Genomic DNA, 8,005 nt, shown 5'->3' on the forward strand with positions numbered 1-8,005 from the left:
ACAGCTCAGATTCTGTGTCTCCCTCTCTCTCTGCCCCTCCCCCCACTCGTGCTCTGTCTGTCTGTCTGTCTGTCTCTCTCTCTAAAATAACATTAAAAAAATTAAAAAAAGACTAGAATTCTAGTGATTTTGTCAAAGAAATATACACTTATTAGATTGTTTTAGTATGCTTTGTATGCTTTAGTATGCTTTGTTTTGTATAAATTAACAACTATGGCCAGTTTAGAATATGTAAGTGTTTGGGATGACATTAGCATTAGTGAATGTCTTTGAGAATTTCACTGGTGAGGTGCTGTTTTTTCTTTGTGCCTCAGGACATCAGGAGGACGTGTCATGGCCCCATCAGCCACAAGGACTACCTGGAAATGGAACATGTCTCCACACCTATGACAGTGGGTATTCTCTCTTCTTAATTGATTTTGATCCATGCTTTCCCTCAGACAATTTGAACCATGCTGTCAAAATCCATCTATTCAATTCATTAAAGTCTTCTCTCTTGAATTTTTGTGTCAAGATTTGACAGATAAAATAATGATAACTAATGGTTATTACTGAAAAATGAAAATGACTTTGCTTTTGTTTACAAAAGTTACTAATGAAGTTCAAAGGCAATTTTTGTTTTGTGAAAGGAAAAATTGTTTTAAGTTTATTTTCACCTGACTAGGAGAGATCAGAAATAGTTCAGTTGCAGCCTATCTGAATTAATTGCTTATGTAGAGAACTTGCAAAGGAATTTCTGCATTTATGTTTTATGGCCCTAATTCTAACGTCAGATTTTTTTAAAAAAATTGTATTTCATAGCTGATATCTTCTGTGGTTTATCCTCAAGAAAATCATATTTGTCATGGGCGATTCTGCAGAGTCTCTTTGGTTTGCCTAGAAAACATACCATTCAATCCTTTTATTTAGTTGAAAATAAACAATGAGGACCAGCCCATTGTGAAACTGTCAGACCGTAACTGTTACAAAGCACACGAATTAAAATATATATTGGAAGTTGCTTTTAAAGACAGAAGAGCTTTTAATGCCATCTGCTTTGCATTAACCCAGCAAAACTCCTATCTGACGTACAACTCACTATTTTGAGTACCATTTGGTATTCCCAAAGTTTCTGAATATCGGCTTTGAATCTTATGATGTGAATGAAGTTAAAAATCACACAGCTGGTTATGTAACTTACAGTCATAAACTTCAGGTGTGAAAAATAAAGGCAACTTTATTTTTTAATTCTGAACTCAGAATAGAATGCTTCCGTTTCTTACTCAGCCAAATAGCAGGAACTTTTTTTATCCGGTTACTTTCAAGCAATCTGTGTTACTTGTAGATTTGATCTCAAGTGTCTCTGGTAAATAGATCTAGGGTTTCCACTTCCTCTTTATTCTCCCTCTTCTTCCGAGGTTGAGCGATGTTCAGGGGTGGGATTGAGAGAGGCACGTGGTTTTACTCCCCATGTGCAAAGGGTACTTGAGCGTATCACACAGTTGGGTGTGTATCTGTATGTCTGTGTGTAAATACTCGGGGAACGAAGGACCCCTGCTTAATGCATGCCTCTGTGGATGGCACTGCCACTTTGGATTGGGTTGGAAAGGATGATTGTATGAGGCATATTTTGGAATACAGATTGTGAGTCTAATTTAAAGATCCTAGAGTATGTAAGGAGATTTCAAATTCCTGGTTGTCCTTTTGTCAAGAAGTTCTAGGTTTGTCATGGAAGGAAAAACACTGCTGAGAGAGGCTGAACAGCTCCATTAATGTTAATATAAGATGCTTTGAATAATCAGGCCATACCTATATATGTATATATAGATATAGATGCATGCATATATGAATATAAATTTACATATTAATGAATAACTATTTATATGTTAATATACACAATATAAATATGCACACAATGAATTTACATATTATATACATATGTGAATATATGACTTTACACACAAATATACACACTATATTTCTCTTATTTGAATTTAAAGCATTTTGACTCATATCTCTATATATGTTTGAAATTTTGTAAGATTCTACAGGGGTATATACGTCACACACTCACACAAAGCAATTAATGCTCTCCATTCCAACCTTTTCCCCATTATTCAAGATACTTAGGTGAAATATGTTCTTGGAATACCATGAGCCTAGAAGAAAACTTTGGTGAGACTCCTGTGCATAATCTTGTCGCTTCCCCATGGCAGGGCTGTGAAATCCATAAAGGAGGTGTGAGAGTCTTCCCACTTCTCATTCACACTTGTACAACTGCACCCACTCACCCCAGAAGTGTTTCTAACGGGAGCTGTGCACCTCCCCCCTCCCCGGCCCCTCTGCTGTCCCTTCAGCACTGCCTCTCCTCAGGCCTTCAGGGTCCTCTGAGAATCTAGGGCCGGGCTCAAGCATGAGAGTGCCTTGTGCCTTCCTGTCTTGTGTGTGCAAAGTGGACACAAAGAGATGAAAGAGAATAAGACTCCAAATAATACAACCACGTGCAAATGTACAGCCAATTGGTTGCCGTGGAAAATTTCCTGAGAGCCGTGAGCCTTGGATTCTAAACTAAGCTCAGGATGTCTGGTGTCAGAAGGTGACACGCTTTTGTCCCACACCCCAACACCTCAGGCTTTGAAGTTTTCTTCACCTGATTTTACACAAGGGAGGAGAAAGGGAACACGGTCCACACTGTCCTGCTCTCATGCAACTTTTTAAAGAGCAAAATCAAGGCGAGAGCTAGGCTCGCACAGCCTTGAGGTGACAGGGAATTTCTGGCCATCTTGTTGGAAACTAGACTCTTCAGAAATAACGTAATCTTTTTCAGAATGTCATTTTTGCCTTCTTGGCATGAATGTATAAATCATTAGTACTCCGTGGAAAGGGGCTTTTTTTTTTTTATTTCCCAACCATCAGAACTCTAAAAGTTTATTTGTTATTGCTGAAAATGTGTGGATTTTGGAGGTTACCGGCATACTCAATCACTCCACTTTATTAGCACATTCAGAGTGATTGCAGAAACTAGTTGGCAGGGCTCTGGAAGAAATACTGATATAATCTCTCTGAAGGGGGCTGAGTCCCTTTACTCCAGAAGAAGGAGGCTGGGTCCCTTTACTCCAGAAGAAGGAGGCTGGGTCCCTTTACTCCAGAAGAAGGAGGCTGGGTCCCTTTACTCCAGAAGAAGGAGGCTGGGTCCCTTTACTCCAGAAGTGAGCAAAATAGGATACCCCTATCCTATTGTTACTCATGTCTTGGAGGAGGCTGGGTGCCATGGTTAGTTGTCATTTCTGGTGTCTGTCCCCATCACGAGGACCACTACTCCCCACAGCGTAGAAAGGGATCTAGAAATGAATGCGGCCATGTTAAAGTTTGCCTTCTTTTTTCTTTTAAATATCCACTAGCCTGCTTGTTGATCCCCACATGCATCCAACCAAAAGTAACTGAGTGTGAATGGATACAAGTATCTGAAGAATTAGACACAAAGCAATGTTTCACGATAGATTTCAACATTGCATGGCCATGCAGGAGGTTCAAAATTTCTTCTCTGCTCTGCAAATCATTTTGCTTCCTTACCTGGAGGAGAGAGCGAAAATGAGAGAGAGAGAGAGACACTTATGTTCCCTACCTTCAGCTACAAAGTAATTACTAAAATAAATGACTTCTAAATGAATCTGTGAGAATAAATGAGACATTTTAAGCAATAAATAGTGAATTCTGGCAGAAAGAGTTTCTCTCATCAGAAAAGTCAGTGAATATAATTAAAAAATGTGAGGAACCAACCCCTTTAGATATGTTGGATATATATTTATGAAGTGTATTTATGGCCACAATATCACCTTTTCTAAACACATTTCAAAATTCTTCCTGAAAGCTTGCCTAAATAAATATATATTTATGCATAGCAAAAAAAAAAAAAAAAAAAGAAAAAAAGAAAGAGAATTCTTGTTATTACTTGTGTCTAGGAAAAAATAAACACATTTATAACTTAAAATCCATTTACATATCTATTCTTGGGGCGCCTGGATGGCTCAGTTGGTTAGTTAGGTCTGACTCTTGACTTTGGCTCAGGCCATGATCTCACCATTCGTGAGATCTCTCTCTCAAAATAAGTAGATAAACATTTAAAAAATATATCTCTTTTCCCTGCTAATCATTTGTTTATTTAAAAATATTCTGCCTTCATTAAAATTTTTGAATACTCATAGAAATTTAATAGCAGTGACAAATTCAGTTAATTATCTCAAATATTTATACCTATAATAAAGGCATATGGTTTTGCTTAACCTAAAAATTGTTTCCTGTTTTAATCACAGGAATATATACTGAAGAGTGATTTGTGAATTTTCTCACTACTTTTCCTTGATATGGTCATTGACCACTTATGTCTTTGGCTGCCAGATATATTCAAGACACATTTGTGTATGCCTTTATTAGAGACCACACCAGAAACATTAAGCCTGGTTGAAATACGAGCTCCTTGAAAGGCAAATGAATATTTTTTTTTCCCTTTCTCATTGCAGCTAATGACCTATTTAAGATTGAGCCACTTATACAAGAAAATTTTTTTTAAAATTTAGAAGTATAAGTGGGTTGAAAGTCATGAATTGACTAATTACGGTCATAAGCCCATGGGTAGCTGAAGCATATAGCCAATATGATGAAGTTCAGATGATTACAGCATTATTTAAATAAGTTCAACAGAGATTAGAGGTTTTTCATTATTTATAATTATTATGCAAAGAGGCCCCTTACAATCATAACCTTAAAAATATTGCCATGTATACTATTGGGCATGAATATTTTTCACTTACAATCTGTGTATATAGTCATTACTATCAAGACTGTGTCTTAAGTGCTCCTCTGGGCTGGGCTATTTAGGCTAGCTTTGTGGGGAATGAGGCGCCTGTCTCCTTGTATATGAGAATCTCGAGAAAGCTCTTGGGGCAAAAAATACCTCCCTCTTTCCCTGTAATTCCATCTGTGATACACACTCATTCCTGCCATTTTGATTCCCTTCAATATAATCCTAATTAAAGTACAGGATTCCAGAGAAAGTCATATGTTAAGGCATGAATATCCATCAACATCATTGTGTTGATCACAACTCCTTCCTAATTGACAGCTAGTTGACAACAGAGTGCTAATGAAGTTGGTAAATTTTGATGCAGGGAAATATAGAAAGCACTTTCTCAAGTCAGCATGTGAATTGACAACACAAAGGGTCAGCACTGAAGACAATGTCTACGAACAACTCTGGGCCCCAAATAAGTTAAACTCAGTTCCTATACCGACCCTAAATGTCAATCTAAGATATAAAATCTGTATACATGCAGACATGTTAAACATTCAACAGTTCCACTACATAAATAAATATTCACATTACAACATTCAAAGGATGATATAATCTATCTACTTTAGTTTTTTAAATATTTATTTTTGAGAGAGAAAGGTAGCGAGTGAGCGTGCATGAGCAGGGGAGGGGCAGAGAGAGAGGGGACAGATGATCCGAAACAGGCCCTGTGCTGACACCAGACAGCCCAATACAGGGCTCAAACCCATGAAAGGTGAGATCATGACCCGAGCTGAAGTTGGACACTTAACCGAATGAGCCACCCAGGCGCCCCTAATCTACCAACTTCAGTGGACATTTTTTCTAGTAGGTAAAACTGAGAATCATCAGAATACCTATTCAGAGGAAGCAGATTTGGGAGAGACCCCCACATTTTTTCAGAGGGAGCCAGCAAGATTTTAGAGTATGTATGTTGTGGGAGGAGCTGTATATTTGAAGAGAGAATATAGATGTGGTTGACCTAGGAAAGATGAAAGAAGAGCTTGCATTATGAAAGGTAGAAAATGAGCTTGTATCGTGCCAGACAAAAAGCTGCAGGTTCAAAACTGGTTGCTCCTGAATAATATCAAGCACAGTAAGTTTATCTTTTCACTTCAATTTCTAGACTAGGGGACTGTTCTGGGACCAGACTTTTTGATTGGAGTTTTCTGAGTCATCTTTATAGCTTGCTTTTCCTATATAGCAAAATTTGTTAGTCACCAATGCAGAGGGAGAAAAGAACCTCACCCAGTTCTTACAAACTCAGCAAAATTTTCAAAGTTCTTTCCTCAGCTGTTGGTATTGTGGGCTAGTAAAATCATCAGTGAGTTTCCAGAAAAATAGGCGTTGCAGGTGAACTGCCTTCCAGGATGTGAATTAGGCACAAGGATAATATCTACTGTGTGTGTGTGTGTGTGGGGGGGGGGTGACCATAAATATTGGGACAGGAGATCTAGTATGTATGTAGGGAACTTGGGGTTTTTCTTCCAACTGAAATGACCTCAGTATTGTTCTGATAACTGTTGAGGAATGCTACGTGATACCCAACGTTTACTCCAACCTGGTAATTCTAAGATTTTTCCTGTTGGAATGAAAATAGTTTAGACCTTCTGTCTTTGCTGTTGCTCAAGTTTTAGAAATCTTGAGACTTTCATAGAGGCACTCATCTGTATGGATTTCTAGCTGCAGTCGTGTGATATTTTTTTAAAAAGTATGAAGATCTGAAAGTAAAAGATTTTGTCTTGGGCCTTGCATTAGCTCTCCTAGTGATCTTGCTACTCATTGAGAAAGACTGTATCCCTGGTGATCAGGAGAGTAACAAGTGGGAAACTGTCTCAACTGGAACGGAGCCCATTTCTCCCCCTGGACAACAGGTAAACTCACACCACAAGTTACCAGCAGAGTTCACATGGCTAACTGAAATCCATAGTACCATGCAACTCTGAAAGAATCTTTTCAACTACAGATTTTTCCTCGACTCGGAGAGATGTAGCCTTATTTGAATTATTCTGAAAATGCTCTTCAACACCAAGACGCATAAACAAGCTTGAGATTTCTTTCCTTTCTATTTGGATTTGTTTTCTGCCTGTCTGTCATGCAGAATGATAATGGGCTGAAGCCGTTGCTTCCATTAACAATCATGGCTCGTATCCCATCTTTTCAGTTCTGATGCTAATCACGGCAAGGCCCCAGCAGCCTCTTGAAGCGCCACGGAGCAATCCATGTTCAACTGTGACCGGAATTCCAAACGTAGAAAGTGAAAGGTAATGTTTCCAAATAACTCATCAAGAAATGTTTTCACACGAGCACAGGCCAATTTGAGCATCTCTTAAAGATGTGACAATGCAGTTACGTTCATTCTTGTTCTTCCTTCCTTTCTCCCTTCTTGTACTGGTTTGCACATTCCTGTGATTCTTGGCATTAATATTCATTGCTGATATTACAAAATCTGATTTTCATATATTGAAGAAAATATGGCGGTTGCCTTCAAAGGACTCATAGGTGAATTGAAACAGTGACAGAGGACCTAGGGCCTGGGCGTCAGAATTGGCGCACCTGTTTTTGAATGGCCTGTGAGCTATGGATGCATTTACATTTTTAAATGATTGTGGGAAGGGCACCCGCGTGGCTCAGCTGGTTAAGCATCCGACTCTTTTTTTCTGCTCAGGTCATGATCCCAGGTGGGGCTTCATGCTGAGTATGGAGCCTGCTCAAGATTCTCTCTCTTTTTCTCTCTCCCTCTGCCCCTCCCCCCAAATACTAAGCAAAAATAAAGCAGTGATTAGGGGAGAAATCAAATGAAAAATAATATAATTTGACACGTGAAAAATTATATGAAAGCCAAATTTCAGTGTCCATAAATAAAGTTTGACTGGAACACAGACACATTCATTTGTTTACACATTATCCCTGGTTGCTTTCCTGCTCTAACAAAATTTCGTAGTAAATACTAAGACTGCCTGGCCCACAAAGCTGAAAATACTTCCTCTCTGCCCCTTTATGGGAAGTTTCCTGACCCCTGACTTAGAATATAAAACAGTGAGTTCTAAAATGAAGACAGGAAGGGGCGCCTGGATGGCTCGTCAGTTAAGCGACTTAGTTGGGCTCAGGTCATGATCTCACAGTTTGTGAGTTTGAGCCCTGCATCGGGCTCTGTGCTGACAGCTCAGAGCCTGGAGCCTGCTTCAGGTTCTGTGT

The sequence above is a fragment of the Leopardus geoffroyi genome, chromosome A1 (assembly GCF_018350155.1).
Source record: "Leopardus geoffroyi isolate Oge1 chromosome A1, O.geoffroyi_Oge1_pat1.0, whole genome shotgun sequence".
Taxonomy (NCBI): domain Eukaryota; kingdom Metazoa; phylum Chordata; class Mammalia; order Carnivora; family Felidae; genus Leopardus; species Leopardus geoffroyi.